This window comes from Hyla sarda, chromosome 4 (assembly GCF_029499605.1).
Source record: "Hyla sarda isolate aHylSar1 chromosome 4, aHylSar1.hap1, whole genome shotgun sequence".
NCBI lineage: Eukaryota > Metazoa > Chordata > Amphibia > Anura > Hylidae > Hyla > Hyla sarda.
Window position 1 is genome coordinate 154,132,706 of NC_079192.1, and position 24,667 is coordinate 154,157,372.

The window sequence follows — 24,667 nt, forward strand, 5'->3', positions numbered from 1 at the left end:
CGCTACAATAGTGCAGTTAATCCGAGGTGGACATGGATGACAGGAGGGTGGACATGGCAGACAGGGGATCAGAGGGGTGGACAAGGGTGACAAGAGGGTAAAACAGGGGTGGACAGGAGTGACAGAGAGGGGTGGACTGGGGTGACAAAGGGACAAAGGGGTGAATAGGGGGGTTGACGTGAATGACAGAGGTGTAGACTGGGGGGGTGGTCACAGAGGTGGAAGGGGAGGGGTGAACATGGGTGACAGGGGGATGGAAAGGGGTGACAGAGGGGTGGCCAAGTTGAACATGGATGACAGGGGGGTGGACATGAGAGACGGCGGGGGGGGTGAACAAGGGTGACAGGGGGGAAAAGAGGAGTGGACAGGAGTGACAGAGTGTTGTGGACAGGGGTGACAAAGGGACAGAGGGGTGAATAGGGGGTGCATTGGTGACAGAGGGGTAGACTGGGGGTGGTCAGAGGGGGGGTGGACATGGGTGACAGGGGGATGGACAGGAGTGACAGAAGTGTGGTCAAGGTGGACATGGATAACAGGAGGGTGGACAAGGGAGACAGGAGGTCAGAGGGGTGGACATGCGTGACAAATGGGTAAAAGAGGGGTGGTCAGGAGTGACAAAGGGACAGGGGGTGAATAGGGGTGGACATGGGTGACAGAGGAGTAGTCTGGGGGGTGGACAGATGGGTGGACAGGGGGGGTGAACATGGGTAATGGGGATGGACAGGGTAACAGAGGGGTGGCCAAGGTGGACATGGATGACAGAAGGGTGGACAGGGGAGACGGGGGGGTGGACATGACAGACAGGTGGGGGGGGTCAACAGGGATGAATAGGGGAGTGGACACCGATGACAAGGGGGATAAAAGAAGGGTGACAAAGGGACAGAGGTGTGAATAGGGGGGTGGACATGGATGACAGGTGGTTGACTGGGGGGTGGATAGGGGGGGGTGAACATGGGTGAAGGGGTAGACTGGGGGGTGGACAGGTGGGTGAACATGGGTGACAGAGATGGACAGGGGGGTGGACAAGGTGGACATGGATGACAGGAGGGTGGATATGGGTGACGGGAAGGGTGGACATGGGTGACGGGGGGGGGGGGGGTGGACAGGGTTGAGAAGGGGTACCAGAGGGGTGAAAAGGGTACAGGGGTACAGTACCTGCAAGCCGGCAAGGGAATCTGGCGCAGGTTCCACGGCCAGTTCTTTGGCAGGGCACCATTTTCAGCCTCACTAACTGCACCACATGGGGAAGGGGGACAGAGGGGGACGCTGTGTGCACAGTGCGCACGCACGCCCAAGCTTCCCTTACCCCCTGGGGTGCTGGTCCTGTGAGTCACAGGCGCACAGGCCGGGGCAGGATAGTTGAAAAAAAATTTGACGGCAAAATCCTGCAGCACCCCGGGCAGTGCCGTGTGCCGGGGCACCCCAGTTGGGAATTCCTGACTATATCATGTGAGTATGTAGTCCGGTTAAAGGGGTTATCCACCATAAGGGGATTTTAGTACGAACGTGGCAGACAGTAATGGACACGCTTAGGAAGGATCTGCGCTTGTCTTGGGATGAATGGCTATGTTGTGAGATTACCATAACACTGTGGCTAGCTTTTTGTGAACTTGTATTTCCTGTTTGACTTTTCTTTTTTTGACTACAAATCCCACAATTCCATTTTCCTCCCTCCCACACATCAGCCACCCCACCCATTGAAACGAAAGACCTGTGGATTTCAATCAGGGCGCCTACAGCTGTAGGCTCCCTGTCATCAGCTGACTAGTGAGGCAGATCTCGGCCGCATTGCAACCTGGGAAAAATGAGACAGCAGTCATTTAGTATGCTGGTAAAAATAAATAGTGGGGTGAAAATCACAGAAGAATTGTGAGAAAACCGTCACACACAGGTACAGACACTATATTATGAACTACACTAACTTTACAGCCCCTCTAGCATAGTCAAATAAAAAAAAAATCCTGGAATACCCCTTTAATCCATTTTGTTACCTTGCAGCGCTAGCATTACTGAACAAAATATAATAAAGCATATACATAGAATAAAGACATAAGTGTTCATTCACCACCCAGGGTAATCTCTGTTGTGGGACATTATGTATGCACATACCCTAAAGCCTCCAGTTCTGCTACCACCTAACTCAGTCTGTTCATTTTTACGCACTTTTGAAAACCAGGGTTAACCTCTCTCTCTCAGATGGTCCAGGTACACTAACGCTATGTTTACATGTCCGGAAGTTATGTACATAATTCTGCATTGAAAATTCTGCCAGAGAGTCCCATTGTATTCAGTGGGATTCTGCTGCGCTTTGCACGTGGCAGAATTTCTGGAATTTTGGCATGGAAATTCCTATTTCGTTTTTTGCTGAAAAAATTAACCTGTCCATTGTTTCTGCGTAATCCACACGGAATGCATTGCCATCTATGAGTCAGCACATTTCTGTGTGGTCCTAGCACCTGTAGTCTCCGGAATGTCCGCACAGAGACATTACGGATGTGTGAACATAGCCTAACTTACCTCCACCCTACGTGGTGCCAGTTCCTAGATGGCAGTTTTATGTGTTCTCTGTTCCACCCAGTTCCATGTACACATTTCTATATGCAATTACAATAACTCATGCTGATGAGAGAAAAAAAAAAACAGAAAAAAAACAGAAGTTCTCTTCTCAGAAAAGTTACACATATTTCACAACTTTTTTTAACTGCTGTTCCTGTTTAAAAATATATTTTTACATGTATAGGAAATAGTGCTATGAAACTGTTGCTAACCTTCTATGGAAAAGCACATTCCCATACAACACGATTGTGGTCTTTGCACTGCGGTATGACACGTCAAATACGCATGGTGCTCTCTCACTTTGGAGCCCTGTCGTATTTCAAGGCAACAGTTGTAGGGCCACATATGGGGTATTTCTGTAATCGTGAGGAAATGCCTAACACATTTTGGGGGGCTTTTTCTCCTTTTACCGTTTATGAAAAGGTAAAGTTGGGGTCTACTCCATCATGTTATTACAAACATTTTTTTATTTTTTACAGTAACTTGCTGGTGTTGCCCCATACTTTTTATTTTCACAAAAGGGAAAAAAGACCCCCAAAATTTGTAACGCAATTTCTCCTGAGTACGGAAATACCCCATATGTGAACATAAAGTGCTCTGCGGGTGCACAACAAGGCTCAGGAGTGAGAGCACAATGTACATTTGAGCTGATTTGCACAGGGGTGGTTGATCGTTACAGCAGTTCTGACATAAACGCAAAAAAAAACCCCACTCACATGTGACCGCATTTTGGAAACTACACCCCTCACGGAACAAGGAGTATAGGGAGCATTATATACTCACAGGTGTTTGAAGAATTTTTGTTGAAAATGAAAAATTTTAATTTTTTCCCTAAAATGCTGGTGTTATCCCAAAGTTTTCATTTTTACAAGCGGTAATAGGGAACCCCCCCCCCAATATTTATAACCCCATTTCTTCTGAGTATATAAATACCCCACATGTAGATGTAAAATGCTCTGTGGGCGAACTACAATGCTCAGAAGAGAAGGAGGGCCATTTGGCTCTTGGAGAAAGAATTTGGATGGAATTGAAGGCCATGTGTGTTTACAAAGCCCCCATGGTGCCAGAACGGTGGAATTCCCCCACATGTGACCCCACTTTGGAACTACACCCCTCACAGAATTTATTAAGGGGTGCAGTCAGCATTTACACCCCACAGGTGTCTGACAGATTTTTGGAAGAGTGGTCCAATAAAATGAAAAATTGTCAAACACCAGTCGGGTGTAAATGCTCCCTTATTAAATTCTGTGAGGGGGTGTAGTTTCCAATATGGGGTCACATGTGGGGGGGTCCACTGTTCTGGCACCATGGGGGCTTTGTAAATGCACATGGCCCTCGACTTCCATTCCAAACAAATTCTCTCTCCAAAAGCTCCTTTTCTTTTGAGCATTGTAGTGCACCCGCAGAGCATTTGACATCCACACATGGGGTATTTCCATACTCAGAAGAAATGGGGTTACAAATTTAGGGACATTTTCTCCTATAACCTCTTGTAAAAATAGTTAATTTGGGGGAATAAAAACAGCATTTTAGGGAAAAAAAATGTACATTTTTTTTTAATTTATACATCCGACTTTAACGAAAAGTCGTCAAACACCTGTGGGGTGTTAAGGCTCACCGTACCCCTTGTTACGTGCCTTGAGGGGTGTAGTTTCCAAAATAGTATGCCATGTGGGTATTTTTGTGCTGTTATGGCACCATAGGGGCTTCCTAAATGTGACATGCCCCCCAAAAACCATTTCAGCTAAATTTGCTTTCAAAAAGCCAAATGTGACTCCTTCTCTTCTGAGCATTGTAGTGCCCCAGCAGAGCACTTGACGTTCACACATGGGGTATTTCCATACTCAAAAGAAATGGGGTTACAAATTTTGGGGGGCAATTTCTCCTATTATCTCCTGTAAAAATGGTAAATTTGGGGAAAAATCAGCATTTTAGTGAAAACATTTTTTATTTTCATTTACTCATCCGAATTTAACGAAAAGTTGTCAAACATCTGTGGGGTGTTAAGGCTAACTGTACCCCTTCTTACGTGCCTTTAGGGGTGTAGATTCCAAAATAGTATGCCATGTGTTTTTTTTTGCTGTTATGGAACTATAGGGGCTTCCCCCCTATAGGTATGCCCCCCTAAAACCATTTCAGCAAAATTCACACTCCAAAATCCCATTGTCGCTCCTTCGCTTCTGAGCCCTCTAGTGCACCCACAGAGTCCTTTACGTTCACATATGAGGTATTTCCTTACTCGAGAGAAATTGGGTTACACATTTTAAGGAGCATTTCCTCCTTTTACCCCTTGTAAAAATAAAAAAAACTGGGTCTACAAGAACATGTTAGTGTAAAAAATAGATTTTGAATTTATCCTTCAATTTGCTGCTATTCCTTTGAAACACCTAAAGGGTTAAAAACATTTTGAATATCATTTTGTATACTTTGATGGGTGCAGTTTTTATAATGGGGTAATTTATGGGGTATTTCTAATATGAAGACCCCTCAAATCCACTTCAAAAACTGAACTGGTTCCTGAAAAATTCAGATTTTGAAAATATTTTGAAAAATTGGAAAATTGCTGCTGAACTTTGAAGCCCTCTGATGTCTTCCAAAAGTAAAAACTTGTCAACTTTATGATGCAAACATAAAGTAGACATATTGTATTTGTGAATCAATATATAATTTGTTTGGTATGTCTATTTTCCTTACAAGCAGAGAGCTTCAAAGTTAGAAAAATGCAACATTTTCAAATTTTTCATGACATTTTTGAATTTTTCACCAAGAAATGATGCAAGTATCAACGAAAATTTACCTCTATGATAAAGTAATATATGTCACGAAAAAACAATATCGGAATCCACTTCATAAGTAAAAGCATCCCAGAGTTATTAATGCTTAAAGTGACATTGGTCAGATGTGCAAAAAAAATGCTTAACGACAATGGACGTAAATGTAGGTCATGGTGATGTGGTACTAAACGCACCATGGAGTACATTTACGCGCCACCATGATCACGAGCACCGGAGCGGTGCTCGCGTCGTGCCCGGCAGATCCTGGCTGCTGGTAATGGCGGACATCCGCGGTCACGCGGATGTCCGCCATTAACCCCTCAGATGCCGTGATCAATACAGATCAAGGCATCTGCGGCAGTGCAATACTTTGAATGCATGATCGGATCGCCCGCAGCGCTGCTGTGGGGATCCGATCATCCAGCATGGTGGCCAGAGGTCCCCTCACCTGCCTCCGGCCGTCTCCCGGGGTCTTCCTCTCTGATCTGAGATCAAGCAGACCAGAACAGAAAATCACCGATAATACTGAGAAGTGCTATGTCCTATACATAGCACTGAACAGTATTAGCAATCAACTGATTGCTATGAATAGTCTCCTATGGGGACATAAAAAGTGTAAAAAAAATGTAAAATAAAAAAGTAAAAAAATGTGAAAAATCCCCTCCCCCAATAAAAAAGTAAAACGTCCATTTTTCCCATTTTACCCACCAAAAAGCGTAAAAGAATAATTAATACACATATTTGGTATTGCCGCGTGCATTAAAGTTTGGTCTATTAAAATATATTGTTAATTATCCCGTACAGTGAAGAGCGTAAACATAAAAAAAATTTAAAAGTCCAACATTTTTGGTCACATTTTATTCCAAAAAAAATGTATAAAAAATTAATAAAAAGTAAAACCTAAGCAAAAGTGGTACTGATGAAAAACTACAGATCATGGCGCAAAAAATGAGCCCACATATTGCCCCATATACGGAAAAATGAGAAAGTTATAGGTGGTCAAAATAGGGCAATTTCAAACATACTAATTTTGTTAAAATGGTTTGAGATTTTTTTTAAGCGGTACAATTATAGAAAAGCGTATAACATGGGTATCATTTTAATCGTATTGACCCACAGAATAAAGAAAACCTGTCATTTTACTGGAAAGTGTACAGCGTGAAAACAAAACCTTCCAAAATTAGCTAAATAGCGGTTTTCTTTTCAATTTTCCAACATAAATAATATTTCTTTGGTTGCGTCGTACATTTTATGGTAAAATAAATGATGTAATTACAAAGTACAATTGGTGACGCAAAAAACAAGCCCCAAAATGGGTTTGTGGATGGAAATATAAGAGAGTTATGATTTTTAGAAGGCGAGGAGGAAAAAACGAAAATGCAAAAATAAAATTGGCCTGGTCCTTAACCCCTTAAAGACTCAGTGTTTTTCCGTTTTTGCACTTTCGTTTTTTCCTCCTTACCTTTTAAAAATCATAAGCCTTTCAATTTTCCACCTAAAAATCCATATTATGGCTTATTTTTTGCGACGCCAATTCTACTTTGCAGTGACATTAGTCATTTTACCCAAAAATGCACGGCGAAACGGAAAAAAAAATCATTGTGCGACAAAATCGAAAAAAAACCACGCCATTTTGTAACTTTTGGGGGCTTCCGTTTCTACGCAGCGCATATTTCGGTAAAAATTACACCTTATCATTATTCTGTAGGTCCATACGGTTAAAATGATACCCTACTTATATAGGTTTGATTTTGTCGCACTTCTGGAAAAAGTCATAACTACTTGCAGGAAAATGTATACGTGTCACGATTCGGCTAGCTGGTTGTGGATTCTCTGTGTCAGCGAGGGATTGGCGTGGACCATGCCGGTGGACCGGTTCTAAGATGCTACTGGTATTCACCAGAGCCCGCCGCAAAGCGGGATGGTCTTGCTGCGGCGGTAGCAACCAGGTCGTATCCACTGGCAGCGGCTCAACCTCGCTGACTGCTGAGAAGGCGTGGGACAGAAGGACTAGGCAGAGACAAGGTCAGACGTAGCAGAAGGTCGGGGCAGGCGGCAAGGTTCGTAGTCAATATGGATAACAGGAGATCTGGAAACACAGGCTTTGGACAACACTAAACGCTTTCACTGGCACAAGGCAACAAGATCCGGCAAGGGAGTGCAGGGGAAGTGAGGTATTATAGCCAGGGAGCAGGTGGAAGCTAATTAGGCTAATTGGGCCAGGCACCAATCATTTGTGGCCTGGCCCTTTAAATCTTAGAGAGCTGGCGCGCGCGCGCCCTAAGGAGCGGAGCCGCGCGCGCCAGGATATGACAGCCGGGGGCCGGGACAGTTAAGTGACCTGGGATGCGATTCGCGAGCGGGCGCGTCCCGCTATGCGAATCGCATCCCCGCCGGCAATGTCAGTGCAGCGCTCCCGGTCAGCGGGTCTGACCGGGGCGCTGCAGAGAGAGGAACGCCGGGAGCGCTCCGGGGAGGAGCAGGGACCCGGAGCGCTCGGCGTAACAGTACCCCCCCCCTTAGGTCTCCCCCTTTTTTTTGTCCGGCACCTGCTTCACATGGGACGAGGACATTGGGAGTGATTGTAGGGTTTCCTCAAAGGCAGGCAGTACAGCAGGAGTGGGAATGGGGAGGGAGGGCAGAGGGAGAAGCTTGGCACGGGGCAGGGTGTCACCAGGACGGGGGCCATGAGGAGGCACGGCACAGTCCTGATAGGCCTTGGGGGGACCAGGTGTAGGAGGAGGCACTGAGGCTTGCCTGACGGGACTGAGAGGAGACGTGAGGCATCTCTTGCGGCAAGCAGAACCCCAATTCTTGATCTCCCCGGTGGTCCAGTCAAGGGTGGGAGAATGATGCTGGAGCCATGGAAGACCGAGGAGGACTTCAGAGGTGCAATTGGGAAGGACGAACAATTCAACCTTTTCGTGATGGGATCCAATGCACATTAAGAGGGGTTTTGTGCGGTAACACACAATGCAATCCAATTTAACTACGTTGACCGAGGAAATGTAGAGCGGCTTGACGAGACGGGTCACCGGGATGCAGAACTTATTCACCAAAGAGTCCAGAATAAAATTTCCAGAGGCACCAGAGTCCAAGCAGGCCACGGCTGAGAGGGAGGAGCTGGTAGAAGGAGAAATCCGCACGGGCACCGGGAGATGTGGAGAAGCAGACTTCGTACCAAGAGACGCCACACCCACGTGAGCTGGGTGCGTGCGTTTCCTAGACGTGGAGTACGAATAGGGCAATCCACCAAGAAATGTTCGGTACTGGCACAGTACAGACAAAGATTTTCTTCCCTACGGCGTGCCCTCTCTTCCTGGGTCAGGCGAGACCGATCCACTTGCATAGCCTCCTCGGTGGGAGGCACAGGCGTAGATTGCAAAGGATACTGTGGGAGAGGTGCCCAGAGATCTAGGTCTTTTTCCTGGCGGAGCTCCTGGTGTCTCTCAGAAAAACGCATGTCAATGCGGGTGGCCAAATGGATAAGTTCTTGCAGGTTGGCAGGAATCTCTCGTGCGGCCAGCACATCCTTGATGCTACTGGATAGGCCTTTTTTAAAGGTCGCGCAGAGAGCCTCGTTATTCCAAGATAATTCGGAAGCGAGAGTACGAAATTGGATGGCGTACTCGCCTACTGAAAAATTACCCTGGACCAGGTTCAGCAGGGCAGTCTCGGCAGAAGAAGCTCGGGCTGGTTCCTCGAAGACACTACGGACTTCAGCGAAGAAGAACTGGACTGTGGCTGTGGCAGGATCATTGCGGTCCCAGAGCGGTGTGGCCCAAGACAAAGCCTTTCCAGATAGAAGACTCACTACGAACGCCACCTTAGACCGTTCTGAAGGAAATTGGTCCGACAACATCTCCATATGCAGGGAACATTGAGACAAGAAGCCACGGCAGAGTCTAGAGTCCCCATCAAATTTGTCCGGCAGGGACAAGCGGAGGCTAGGAGCGGCCACTCGCTGCGGAGGAGGTGCAGGAGCTGGCGGAGGAGATGGTTGCTGCTGTAGCAGTGGCAGAAGTTGCTGTAACGTGGCGGTCAGCTGCGACAGCTGCTGTCCTTGTTGGGCAATTTGCTGCGATTGCTGGGCGACCACCGTGGGTAGGTCAGCGAGACTTGGCAGCGGCACCTCAGCGGGATCCATGGCCGGATCTACTGTCACGATTCGGCTAGCTGGTTGTGGATCCTCTGTGTCAGCGAGGGATTGGCGTGGACCGTGCCGGTGGACCGGTTCTAAGATGCTACTGGTATTCACCAGAGCCCGCCGCAAAGCGGGATGGTCTTGCTGCGGCGGTAGCAACCAGGTCGTATCCACTGGCAACGGCTCAACCTCGCTGACTGCTGAGAAGGCGTGGGACAGAAGGACTAGGCAGAGACAAGGTCAGACGTAGCAGAAGGTCGGGGCAGGCGGCAAGGTTCGTAGTCAATATGGATAGCAGGAGATCTGGAAACACAGGCTTTGGACAACACTAAACGCTTTCACTGGCACAAGGCAACAAGATCCGGCAAGGGAGTGCAGGGGAAGTGAGGTATTATAGCCAGGGAGCAGGTGGAAGCTAATTAGGCTAATTGGGCCAGGCACCAATCATTGGTGCACTGGCCCTTTAAATCTTAGAGAGCTGGCGCGCGCGACAGGTAAGTGACCTGGGATGCGATTCGCGAGCGGGCGCGTCCCGCTATGCGAATCGCATCCCCGCCGGCAATGTCAGTGCAGCGCTCCCGGTCAGCGGGTCTGCAGAGAGAGGAACGCCGCGAGCGCTCCGGGGAGGAGCAGGGACCCGGAGCGCTCGGCGTAACAATATGTTTAAAAATGTCATCTTCTGACCCCTATAACTTTTTTATTTTTCCACGTACAGGGCGGTATGAGGACTCATCTGAAGTTTTTATCGGTATGATTTTTGTTTTGATCTGACTTTTTGATCACTTTTTATTCATTTTTTTAATGGTATAAAAAGTGAGCAAAATACGCTTTTTTGGACTTTGGAATTTTTTTGCGCGTACGCCATTGACCGTGCGGTTTAATTAATGATATATTTTTATAGTTCGGACATGTACGCACGCGGCGATACCACATTTGTTTATTTATTTATTTTTTTACACTGTTTTATTTTTTTTATGGGAAAAGGGGGGTGATTCAAACTTTTTTTTAGGGAAGGGGTTAAATGACCTTTATTAACACTTTTTTTAAACTTTTTTTTTGCAGTGTTATAGGTCCTATAACACTGCACACACTGATCTCCTATGCTGATCACTGGCGTGTATTAACACGCCTGTGATCAGCATTATCGGCGCTTGACTACTCCTGCCTGGATCTCAGGCACGGAGCAGTCATTCGTCGATCGGACACCGAGGAGGCAGGTAAGGGCCCTCCCGGTGTCCGATCAGCTGTTCGGGACACTGCGATTTCACTGCGGCGGTCCCGAACAGCCCGACTGAGCAGCCGGGTCACTTTCAGTTTCACTTTAGAAGCGGCGGTCAGCTTTGACCGCCGCTTCTAAAGGGTTAATACCGCACATCACCGCGATCGTCGATGTGTGGTATTAGCTGGGACCGACGCGATATGATGCAGGATCGCGGCACGATCCCGCTTCATATCATGGGAGCCGGCGCAGGACGTAAATATACGTCCTGCGTCGTTAAGGGGTTAAAGGGGTTCTCCTGCTCTGGACAGTTCCTGATACGGGCATCAGGTGTCAGCAGAGAGCACTGTGGACAACACAAAAAATTTATTCAAAACGAAAAGTATTTTCTCTGTAGCATACAGCTGCTAAAAAGTACTAGAAGGATAAAGATGTTTTAATAGAAGTAATTTACAAATCTGTTTAACTTTCTGGCACCAGTTTTCCACCGGAGTACCCCTTTAACCCCTTAACGACGCAGGACGTATATTTACGTCCTGCGCCGGCTCCCGCGATATGAAGCGGGATCGTGCCGTGATCCCGCATCATATCGCGTCGGTCCCGGCGCTAATCAACGGCCGGGACCCGCGGCTAATACCACACATCGCCGATCGCGGCGATGTGCGGTATTAACCCTTTAGAAGCGGCGGTCAAAGCTGACCGCCGCTTCTAAAGTGAAACTGAAAATATCCCGGCTGCTCAGTCGGGCTGTTCGGGACCGCCGCGGTGAAATCGCGGCGTCCCGAACAGCTGATCGGACACCGGGAGGGCTCTTACCTGCCTCCTCAGTGTCCGATCGATGAATGACTGCTCCGTGCCTGAGATCCAGGCAGGAGCAGTCAAGCGCCGATAATGCTGATCACAGGCGTGTTAATACACGCCTGTGATCAGGATGAGAGATCAGTGTGTGCAGTGTTATAGGTCCCTATGGGACCTATAACACTGCAAAAAAAAAGTAAAAAAAAAGTGTTAAAAAAGGTCATTTAACCCCTTCCCTAATAAAAGTTTGAATCACCCCCCTTTTCCCATAAAAAAAATAAAACAGTGTAAAAAAATAAATAAATAAACATATGTGGTATCGCCGCGTGCATAAATGTCCGAACTATAAAAATATATAATTAATTAAACCGCACGGTCAATGGCGTACGCGCAAAAAAATTCCAAAGTCCAAAAAAGCGTATTTTGGTAACTTTTTATAACATTAAAAAATGAATAAAAAGTGATCAAAAAGTCTGATCAAAACAAAAATCATACCGATAAAAACTTCATATCACGGCGCAAAAAATGAGTCCTCATACCGCCCCGTACGTGGAAAAATAAAAAAGTTATAGGGGTCAGAAGATGACATTTTTAAACGTATTGTCACGATTCGGCTTACAGGTTGTGGATCCACTGTGTCAGCGAGGGATTGGCGTGGACCGTGCTGGTGGACCGGTTCTAAGAGGCTACTGGTGTTCACCAGAGCCCGCCGCAAAGCGGGATGGTCTTGCTGCGGCAGTAGCAACCAGGTCGTATCCACTAGCAACGGCTCAACCTCGCTGACTGCTGAGAAGGCGTGGGACAGAAGGACTAGGCAGAGGCAAGGTCAGACGTAGCAGAAGGTCGGGGCAGGCGGCAAGGTTCGTAGTCAAGATGGATAGCAGGAGTTCAGGTAACACAGGCTTTGGACAACACTAAACGCTTTCACTGGCACAAGGCAACAAGATCCGGCAAGGGAGTGCAGGGGAAGTGATGTGATATAGCCAGGGAGCAGGTGGAAGCCAATTAAGCTAATTGGGCCAGGCACCAATCATTGGTGCGCTGGCCCTTTAAGTCTCAGAGAGCTGGCGTGCGCGCGCCCTAGAGAGCGGAGCCGCGCGCGCCAGCAGATGACAGCCGGGGACCGGGACGGGTAAGTGACTTGGGATGCGATTCGCGAGCGGGCGCGTCCCGCTGTGCGAATCGCATCCCCGACGGCCATGTCAGTGCAGCGCTCCCGGTCAGCGGGTCTGACCGGGGCGCTGCAGGGAGAGAGACGCCGTGAGCGCTCCGGGGAGGAGCAGGGACCCGGAGCGCTCGGCGTAACACGTATAAATTTTCCTGCATGTAGTTATGATTTTTTCCAGAAGTGCGACAAAATCAAACCTATATAAGTAGGGTATCATTTTAACCGTATGGACCTACAGAATAATGATAAGGTGTAATTTTTACCGAAATATGCACTGCGTAGAAACGGAAGCCCCCAAAAGTTACAAAATGGCGTTTTTTTTTCCGATTTTGTCGCACAATGATTTTTTTTTCCGTTTCGCCGTGCATTTTTGGGTAAAATGACTAATGTCACTGCAAAGTAGAATTGGCGACGCAAAAAATAAGCCATAATATGGATTTTTAGGTGGAAAATTGAAAGGGTTATGATTTTTAAAAGGTAAGGAGGAAAAAACGAAAGGGCAAAAACGGAAAAACCCTGAGTCCTTAAGGGGTTAAGCCTTAGATAGCAATGACACTGTCACCCATTTAGTTGTTGTCTTTCTTTGGACCACTGTTCTTAGGTTCTAACCATTGCAAAGTGACAACGCCTACTGTTTGGGAAATGCTCTAATCCAGTCTAGACAATCTAGACATAACAGTTTGACCCTCAGATCCTTACACTAGCCCATTTTTCCGGCTTCTAACACATCATATGTTCACTTGCTGCCTAAGATATCTGGCAACAATGAGGGACATTTATCAATGTTTGCTTATGTATTCTTTTTTTTAGTAATTTTTTCCGTACTTTTTTTTTTGCTTATGTGTGACTTATTTATCAACTGGTTTCAGCCTGTTGATAATTTTCTTTCACGTAAGCAATTTTTCCTTTTTTACTTTGGTAGAAGCTTTTTCTGCTCCATGTTTGAGCTGTAGTAAATTTAGTAAATTTTTAACCCAGTTGCGACTGTCGCAGTTAATAAATACCTGACTACCCGTAGTCCATTTTAAAATTATTACTACGCAGTTAAATTTTGGAAAACTTGCTTTTCTCGCTTTCCAGTCAAAATGTCGCACGAAAAATCGCGTAGTCGCAGTTGCAATGGCTATGTATACTTATGCAATTATTTGTTTGCTATTTCTCCATTTTATCTAAAATCAAAGCTGAATATATTTTGCAAATAAATATGCTGATGTTCTTCTTTCTATTTAACCAGTCTACCGATTTATAAAATATTATTCTAAGTACTTTGGTTGTAATAGTCTCTGTTTTGCAATGAAATGTACATAGATATTAGAAAACCTCAAGGCAATAACTGTGGATGTGTGTTTGCTCATACCATCACACTCCTATTACCAGATACTGTGCTTGGCTGTTTCCTCTTTTGCTTGGAGGGGAAAAGTGCAATGTGATTTTATGGCTTGTTTACTCTATCATTTTCCTAATATTGCGAGCGTAACTTCAAGACAGGAGAGCCTAGGACTACTCTGCCTATACCATGTTAGATGCTAATCTGAGCTGAGCTCCCTACCCTTCATTGGACCAAGAGCAGCTACCTACCTACATGGTATATCCTCTCCTAGGCCTTACACATATGGATCTGTAGTAAAATGCCTACTGAAGTCTATGGGTCCATATTGTTTTCTGATCTCAGAATGTTGTATAAGGGTAAGATCACACCAGGAATGGAGCCTAATAAATTAGATAAAATAAAAAACAAAGGCTACTAACTTTTTCTTTTTAAATCCATTCCACATCTGAAGTAAATTCCAGAACAGAAGATGAATCTTCTCTTTATATTATTCAATTACTTACTTATCATAATCAGTACTCATAAGTAATAATTATTAATAAATTGTCACTCATTCCCAATTTGTTTAAAAAAAATTACAAATAAAAATAGGGTTAATTAGATACCTGCATGGCAATGTAATGCTGTGTGATGCTTCCACATTGCTAGGGAAGAGAATGTTTCTTTAAAGGGTTACTCCGGTGGAAAACTTTTTTTTTCATCAACTGCTGCCAGAAAGTTAAACAGATTTGTAAATTACTTCTATTATCCTTTCAGTACTTATTAGAGGCTGTATACTACAGAGGAAATTATTTTTGGATTTCTTTTCTGTCTGACCATAATGCTCTCTGCTGACACCTCTGTCCATTTTAGGAACTGTCCAGATCAGCATATGTTTGCTATGGGGATTTTCTCCTGCTCTGGACAGTTCTTCACATGGACAGAGGTGTCAGCAGAGAGCACTGTGGTCGTGACAGAAAAGAAATACAAAAAGAAAATAATTTCCTCTGTAGTTTACAGCGGCTAATAAGTACTGGAAGGATTAAGATTTTTTAATAGAAGTAATTTACAAATCTGTTTAACTTTCTGGCATCAGAAAAAAAAAAGTTTTCCACTGGAGTACCCCTTTAAGGCTAGGATTCCACTGCCACTGATTTTCCCTGCATTTTGGTGTTTTTTCTGGAGTTTTTTTCTGGAGTCTTTCCCTTTGTGTGAAAATTGCATTTTTTCACTATTTGGCAGTTTCCCTGTGAGCGCTTTTTTTTTACAAATTTTGTTGGGGGGAAAAAAAAAGTACAGTAGGGATGGGAAAATTGTAGGGAACAAATTTGATCTTTTTTAGAGCAAAAATGTTTTTATTTTTCGAGCAGGGAACCATTTATGTGAGCGGGCAAGGACATAAAAATACATCCTACAATATTAGCAAAAGGGGTCCATGAGATTTTTAATTTAAAGTGTATTCTATTTTTTTTATTTTATAATGTATTTAAACCCTTTTATTAATTTTATGTAACGACCGTCATGCTCCCTCCCATAGACATGAATAGAGGGGGCAAGCATGCCGTCACTAGGGGGCGTGGCCGTAGTTTCACGTTCCCGTCTTAGAGGCAGCATCTGGCACAGAATGCAGGGGGCTGCACAGAGGCGTTGCTAGGGTTGGTGTCACCCGGGGCGGTAGAAAATGGTGCCACCCCATACATACCCCCCCCCAAAGTAAGTTTTTAGCCTGTTGTGACAGATGCCACTGGTGTAGTGCATTGTGAAAAATTCCAGTATAACAATGAAATATACCAACTGCCACAGAATGGGAAAGCGCTAAACAAGTTTTCACCATTTAAAACTACAGCTCCCAGAATTACTTAAAGGGGTACTCCACTGGAAAACATTTTGTTTTAAATCATCTGGTGCCAGAAAGTTAAACAGATTTGTAAATTACTTCTGTTTATCTATCTTAATCCTTCCGTGTCAGGAACTGTCCAGAGTAGGAGCAAATCCCCATAGCAAGCCTATGCTGCTCTGGACAGTTCCTGACATGGACAGAGGTGTCAGCAGAGAGCACTGTGGTCAGACAGAAAGGAAATTCAAAAAGAAAATAACTTCCTGTGGAGCATATAGCAGTTGATAAGTCCTGGAAAGATTAAGATTTTTTAAAAGAAGTCATTTACAAATCTGTATAACTTTATGACACCAGTTGATTTAATAAAAAATAGTTTTACACCAGAGTACCCCTTTAAGCAATGATATGCTCCTTTTAAAATCCCCTGCACCCATTCATTTTATTTGTAGACTGGGTACTGTGCAAAAAAGAAGTGTTTTGTCATATTACGCCCTGATGCTCCCGCTGAAATCAATGGAAGCTTGAGGGCTGGCCTCCCACCTTGACTGTAGTTCAGATAAAGCTGCAGCGCAGTGATACACTTAAATGGGCACTGTCAGCAACTTTATTTTTTGATATGTTGTAATACTTATGTACTACAACATATCTCGAATTTACTTTTATTATTTTTTTTTTTCATTAAAAAGGTTTAATTTACATTTAAAAACCGGCCACTAGGGGTCACCCTCTTAGTGGCCGGCTGCAGCCTGGCGTGACGTCACGCCTGAAAAAGGACTGATTTTGGAGTGGCAATCAGTCCTTTTTCAGTTAGGCTGCACTCGCTCCCTGCCTGTCAATCAGACAGGCGGGAGCGAGCGCATTGGCTCCCTGACCACTGGCTGGGAGGCCCCTCCTCCCGCACCTCATCACCGCCGCTGTCCCTGCTCGCCCGCTGCCGGACTCTGCAGTAACTGCAAGTGTAATGAGGGAACGGGGTATGCGGGGTGGGGGGGGGGAGAGGGAACGGGGGGCTTCCTGTTCTGATACCATTTGACAGTCTGCTCCTATGCTGCACTTTTGAAGCCAAGGTGTGACCTCCCCCTCGCACGAGGCCCAGGTTCACCTAACTTCATGCTGAGATAAAAACAGAAGTTCGATTCTTAAAAAAATCACAAATATTTCACAATGTTTTGCTGCTGTTTAAAATATTTTACATGTACATACAGTAGGGTTGCCACCTTTCTTGGAAAAAAATACTGGCCATGCTAATTTACATAATTAATGAGATACTGTATGCGTGACATCACAGGAAGTGATATAAGAGATACAATACATAAGCAGGAAAACCATGCCGTAAGCAGGCAATATGGGGATGTATGAAGGCCATTCTTTGCACCGTGATCTGTAGTTTTTATCGGTACCATTTTTGTTTTGATGGGAATTTTCAATCACTTTTTACATTTTTTTTATTTCTGGTATATCAAGTGGCCAAAAATAAAGCAATTATGGGCTTTGGTATTTTTTATATTTACGCCATTGACTATGAGGTTTAATTATCATTATATTTAATAGTTCAGACATTTCCGCATGTGGCGATACCAAATATGTTTTTTTTGTTTATATTGTTTTATTTATAAAATAGGAAAAGGGGGGGTGATTATACATTTATTACCTGTGCCATCTCAATTCCGACAACTGCCCCGCACCTCCCCCTCCCCCACCCCCTTGCCATTTGAAAAGACCATAGAGGTCTATGCAGAGACATAGATAGATCTTTTAGCCAGGTGTGATCTCCATTATAGCACAGGTACAGTGTAATGTACAGGGAACAGTTGAACTAAAAGTCCCATGACCATACATCAATCACCTACAAGCAGTTTTCACTTGGCCTCAGGGGCATCCACAGGCCCCAAGCTGGTGGTGCTTCACATTGCTGCTTAAATTCTTGTCCATATCCATAGCTTTCTTTTCACCTGATGAAGACTCCTCTGGGACAGCGGTATAAAGCCATGGACACCCGCGGAGGGCACTGCGGGATGATGAATAAATAGAGGGAACCAAGTGAGAGCCGTAGCCCGAACACATTCCGGACACACAGCTCCATCAGCTAGCCGGCCCGTGTTGCTGATGGAGCAGGAAGCATCACTTCTCAGGTTCTGCAGGTACAGAAGGAGACAGGGAGCAATCTGCCTTACAGCCATGTACAGGGAGCTGGTGAGGACAAACTTCCTTGCTCTGTCAGCAACCAGCCGATCTCAGCAGCGGCTGCCGCTCACTTATATAAAGTGGCTACGGCGCTGACTGCCTGTTTATCAGCTTGGGCCACGGCCACTTTAGAGCTGTGACGAGCAGCGTCTGCTGAATTAAAGGGGTACTCCGGCACTAAGACATCTTACCCCAATCCAAATGATAAGGGATAAGATGCCTGATCGCAGGGGTCCCGCCACTGCAGACCCCCGGGATCTTCCACACCGCACCACATTAGAATCAGCCCCCGGAGCGTGCACGCTCCGGGGGCTGATTCTAATGGGGTGCGGCGTGGAAGATCACGGGGGTCCCCAGCAGCGGGACCCCCGCAATCAGGCATCTTATCCTTTATCCTTTGGATAGGGGATAAGATGTCTTAGCGCCGGAGTACCTCTTTAACCAGACTATTGCCAAAAAATCAGCCATTGCAATGCCAATATTTTTATTGTAAAAATACCAGCAGGCTGGTCAAAATATCGGCTGTGCCGGTGAAATACGGCTAGGTGGCAACCATGCCTGATGTATAGGAAATGCTGCTATAAAAATATATATAACTTTTTCTATGAAAAAAAAACATTCCCACATAACAAGATTGAAGTTTTTGCACTGTGGTAAGACCAGGGCTCAAGTCCTGCAGGAACTCATGGAAACGGAGTTCCTGCACTTTTTCCACAACAGGAACGCAGTTCCCATTAGCAGGAGTCCTGCAGCCCTTAAAGGGGTACTCCGCCCCTAGACATCTTATCCCCAATCCAATGGATAGGGGATAAGATATAAGATATCTAATCGTGGGGGTCCCGCCGCTGGGGACCCCGCAATCTCGGCTGTGGCACCTCAGACAACCGGTGCATGGAGTGAACTTTGCTCCATGTCGAATGACTGGCGAAGGGGGGCAGAGTCTCGTGACATCACGGCCATGCACCCTCAATGCAAGTCTATGGGAGGGGGCATGACGGCCGTCATGCCCCCTCCCATAGACTTGCATTGAGGGGCTGTGGCCGTGACGTCACGAGCCTCCGGCGCTGCACCCAACGCTCTAAACGAATGCCGGGTGCAGCAGAGAGAATGCGGGGGTCCCCAGCATCTTATCCCCTATCCTTTGGAGCGGAGTACCCCTTTAAGTGGAAATCTTGGGTGAGTTCACACACTTTTTTTTCCCAGGACTTGACCCCTGGGTAAGACACCTTTTTATTTTACATAGCAGTAACGTTTGTTACAGTAGCCTTCTGTGGGATCAAACATTATTGAGCCTTAGAAAGCAATGACCCTGTCAACTATTGCTTGGACCACATTTAATAGGTACTAACTTCTGCAAGCTGAGAAGCCCCACAACACCTATTGTCTTGAAAATTCTCTGATCCAGTCATTCAGACATTACAGTTTGGCCCTCAGATCCTTACACTTGTCAATTTTTCCTTTCAACACATTATATTCACATCATACATTCACTTGCTGCCTAATTTGTCACAATTCTTGTCAGGTAACAATGTCACCAGATAATGTTATTAATGTTACATGTTGTTTTAATGTTATGGCTTATCAGTGTATGAAGTTGTGGTGAGGGTGTGATGAGGGCAGATGGAATTACCCTAGGGGTAGATGGCACTAACCCCTTGTGTTCGTGATGCCAGGGCGTGGTTTAACCTCTTCACCATCCGAAGGTATACCGCTGGATCCTGGACTAGGCATGGGGGCAAATAATGACTCCGACACCAAGGCACGGAACAACGGCAGCTTTACGGAATGAGATAGGTGTAACAGTCTTAACAGCCTAGCCAGGCTCAAGGAGGTGACCAGTGACTTCAGAGACCTCAGGGCTCGCTTGGACTTGTAGTGGATTTGGACAATTTGCTGCAGGGCCACGCTGACTTGACACAGATAAATCTTGACAGACTTGACTGCGACTGACTAGACAGACTTCACCCAGTTTGTAGCTTATCAGATTTTGACGTTCATCTGTTGGGCAGTAGACTTGTGGATGCGTGGCTGCGTGATAGGCTTTACACCTCCTCAGGACACTAGAAACTCTCTCTCAGGACTTGACCTTGCTGCACTCAGTAAAGAAGAGACTAAGAGAAGAGTCTAAGAGACAAGATACTGAACTATCTCCTCCCAGGGTTTATATGGGGGAGACTCTGGAGGGGTCCCATAGGTCACCCTGTAGGTCACATATTCACTGGTACCTTTCTAGGTTACAACACATAGCAACATTACTTAAAGGTATATAACAACATATGTACATTACATTGAATAACATAGGCACTTAGTACTCTGTATGGAACATAGGTAAAGGGGGGGCCCAGGGGTCACTGAATGGAGTCTGCCTGACAGGGCAGCAAGGGTACAGGGGCCACCACACAGTATTATGCCCTCTTATATGTTTTCAAATCAACTGGTGCCAGAAAGTTATACAAATTAGTAAGCTAACTTTATTTAAAAATCTTAACCTTACAGTACTGTACAGCTGCTGTATGCTCCAGAGGAAGTTGTGTGGTTCTTTCCAGTCTGATCACAGTGCTCTGTGCTGTCACCTTTGTCCATATCAGGAACCAACCACAGAAGGAGCAAATCTTTATAGCAAACCTTTTCTGCTTCATACAGTTCCTGACATGGACAGAAGTGTCAATAGAGAGCACTGCGGTCACATTGGGAAGAACTACACAACTTTCTCTAGAGCATACAGCAGCTGATATGCACTGGAAGAAATAAGATTTTTTAATACAAGTAATTTACAAATCTGTATAATTTTCTGGCATAAGTTGATTTGAAAACACATTTTTTTCCTCCGGAGTTCCCCCTTATACGGAGTTCCCCCGTATACTTGTGCAATTATTCGTTTGTTCTTTCTCCACTGTATCTAAAATAAAAGTTGAATACATTTAGCAAATAACCTTAATAAATAGTTTTCTCCTTTCTATTTAACCTGTCAATTTATCGATTTATAAATTATTTTTAGTACTTTGGTTGTAATTTTTCTCAGTTTTGCAATGTGGTGTACATAGGAATTAGGAAACCCCATTGCAAACACTCAATATGGCTTGGTGTATGTGAATACCATCACAACCCTATTACCAAATACTGTGCTGGGCTGTACCTTCTTTTGCCTGGAGGAAAAACGTTTAATGTGATTTCTTGACCTTTTTACCCTCTAATTTAACCTAAAGAGAAAAGAGTCTAGGACTACTCTGTCTATGACATGGTAGGTGCTAATCCGAGGTGAGCTCCATAACTTTTATTGAAACAACAGCAGCTACCTACCTACATGGCATATACTGTCCTTATGCATATGGACCTGTAGTAGACCGCCCTATAAAGTCCATGGACCCATACTGTTTTTTGGTCTCAGAATGCTGTATTAAAGGGGTATTCCAGGCAAAAACTTTTTTTGATATATCAACTGGCTCCAGAAAGTTAAACAGATTTGTGAATTACTTCTATTAAAAAATCTTAATCCTTCCAATAGTTATTAGCTTCTGAAGTTGAGTTGCTGTTTTCTGTCTGAGGCTGGGTCCACACTACGTTTTGTCCCATACGGGAGCGCATACGGCAGGAGGGAGCTAAAACCTCGCGCTCCCGTATGAGACCTTATGCGCTCCCGTATGTCATTCACTTCAATGAGCCGACCGGAGTGAAACGTTCGGTCCGGTCGGCTCATTTTTGCGCCGTATGCGCTTTTACAACCGGACCTAAAACCGTGGTCAACCACGGTTTTAGGTCCGGTTGTAAAAGCGCATACGGCGCAAAAATGAGCCGACCGGACCGAACGTTTCACTCCGGTCGGCTCATTGAAGTGAATGACATACGGGAGCGCATACGGTCACATACGGGAGCGCGAGGTTTTAGCTCCCTCCTGCCGTATGCGCTCCCGTATGGGACAAAACGTAGTGTGGACCCAGCCTAACTGCTCTCTGATGACTCACGTCCCGGGAGCTGTGCAGTTCCTATGGGGATATTCTCCCATCATGCACAGCTCCCGGGACATGACATCATCATTGAGCAGTTAGACAGAAAACTTCAGAAGCTAATAACTATTGGAAGGATTAAGATTTTTTAATAGAAGTAATTTACAAATCTGTTTAACTTTCCGGAGCCAGTTGATATATATAAAAAAGGGTTTTGCCTGGAATACCCCTTTAAAGTGTACCTGTCATTTATAAAAACTACTAGGTGAGTACCTGGCTTTGCTTGGTTTTTCCTTCCTAATCCTTGTTGGGGAGGAAAATCAACAAAGGAGGAAGCTTTTGACTTCATATCCCGTTCTCATATATCAGTGATGGCGAACCTTTTGCATGCGTGCCACAGGTGGCACGCTGAGCCCCCTCTGTGGGCATGCGGCCATAGTTCGCCATGGATGCCTTTTGATGCGCTCTGCCGGCGCCGGACTTACACTATGCTACCCGGAAGACTGGAGGAGGAATCGGAAAAGATCCGTTCTCCTGCGAGCAGGCTGTTTGGAGCGTCACTGCGCCACACAGCATACTCTGCTTTCTACTGGAAAGGCAGGAGGAGGGATCTGAAAAGCGTTGTTGCGCCACACAGCATTCTGCGCGGAAGAAACCATACTTACCACTGGACCTCCAGAGCTGTGTCCTCCCCCCTCCTTCTCCAAAGATAAGAAGAAGAGAGGAGGGGGGATAACTGTTAAAAATAAATATATGAGCATTTCTAAATGTATTAAAAATAAATAATTTGCAGCACCCCTAACCTCCACACACACAGCACCTACCCCACACAGCACCCCATCCCCCACACACCCACAAAAACACAGCAGACCCTCACACAGCACCCATAGCACCCCCCACACACAGCACCCCTCAAACACACACAGCACCCCACACACAGCACCCCTCTAACACACAGCACCTCACACACACAGCACCTCACACACACAGCACCTCACACACACACAGAACCCCTCACACACACACACACACACACACAGCACCTTTAGACACACAGCACCACTCAGACACACACAGCACCCCTCAAACACAGCACCTCACACACACACACACAGCACTCCTCAAACACACACACACACACACAACAAAAGATGTTAATTAGTTAAAACAAAAGATGTTAATTAGTTATGGCAACTGTATGAGTTGTTTTTGTCTAAGCTTAAACCTCAGTATTCTGATTTAATTGCTGTGCTGGCACTTTGAGGGAAAAAAAGTTGGCGTGCATTACGGTTTGGGCACTCGGGCTCAAAAAGGTGCGCCATCATTGTCATATATTGTTGTCATATCCCAACCCCATATCCTGTCCTCATATGTCAACCTCATATCCCGTCCTCATATCCCGTCCTCATATCTCGACCTCATATCCCATCCTCCTATCCCATCCTCATATCCTGACCTCCTATCTCGACCTCATATCCCGTCCTCATATCCCGAATTCCTATCCTGTCCTCCTATTTTGACCTCATATCCTGTCCTTGTATCCCGTCCTCATATCCCATCCTCATATCCCATCCTCATATCCCGAGCTCCTATCTTGACCTCATTTTTCGACCTCATTTCCCGTCCTCATATCCCGACCTCATATCCCTATCTCATATCCCGACCTCATATCCTAACCTCATATCCCGTCCTCATATCCAGTCCTCATATCCCGTCCTCATATCCGTCCTCACATCCGTCCTCACATCCCGTCTTCATATCTCGACCTCATATCCCATCCTCATATCCCGACCTCATATCCCGTCCTCATATCCCAACCTCATAATCCAACCTCATATCCCGACCTTATGTCCCATCCTCATATCCTGTCCTCAGGTGGGACTGATTTGGGATGTAGAAGGGGACGTGGCTTTGTGGGAGTGGCGGGATTTGCAAGCCAGTCCGATGCACAAAAAGGGTAGATAATAAAAGGGGTGGGCTTAAAATGTGGGTGTGTCTTTGTGAGATGGGGTGTGGCTTGCAAGCCAGATTGACAAATTCACCAGGAGATGCAGAGCGGAGCTTGTGGAGTAAGGTACTGGAAGTCCCATACACTTGCATGGGACTTGAAACAAAAACCCATCTTTTATTTATTTAAATAAAAGATGGGTCTCTTTATAGTGCAATAGTATACCACAACTCCAGTGTCTGTCAGAACTTTCTGGAGGGATTGTGCAGTCAACGTGGGTTTTGAATAGTTTTTCTCACAATCCTGCGAGCTGTCTGATATTTTTCTTGGTCTTCCAGATCTTGCTTTAACTTCCACTGTGCCTGATGACTGCCATTTCTTAATTACATTCCGAACAGAGGATATTGACATCTTAAAACTTTTTGCTATCTTCTTATACCCTTCTCCAGCTTTGTGAGCAGCAACTATTTTCAACAGTTGACGCTAAAGAGATACTTGTACTAATAGGGTCTTCATGGAAGAGTCATCAGAAGAAAACCTCTTCTACGTCCTCACCACAAAAATCAGCGTTTGAACTTTGCAAATGAGCATATAGACAAGCCTGATGCATTTTGGAAACAAGTTCTGTGGACCGATGCGGTTAAAATTGAACTTTTTGGCCGGAATGAGCAAAGGTACGTTTGGAGAAGAAGGGGAATAGAATTTCATGAAAAGAACCTCTGTCCAACTGTTAAGCATGGGGGTGGATTAATCATGCTTTGGGGTTGTATTGCAGCCAGTGGCATA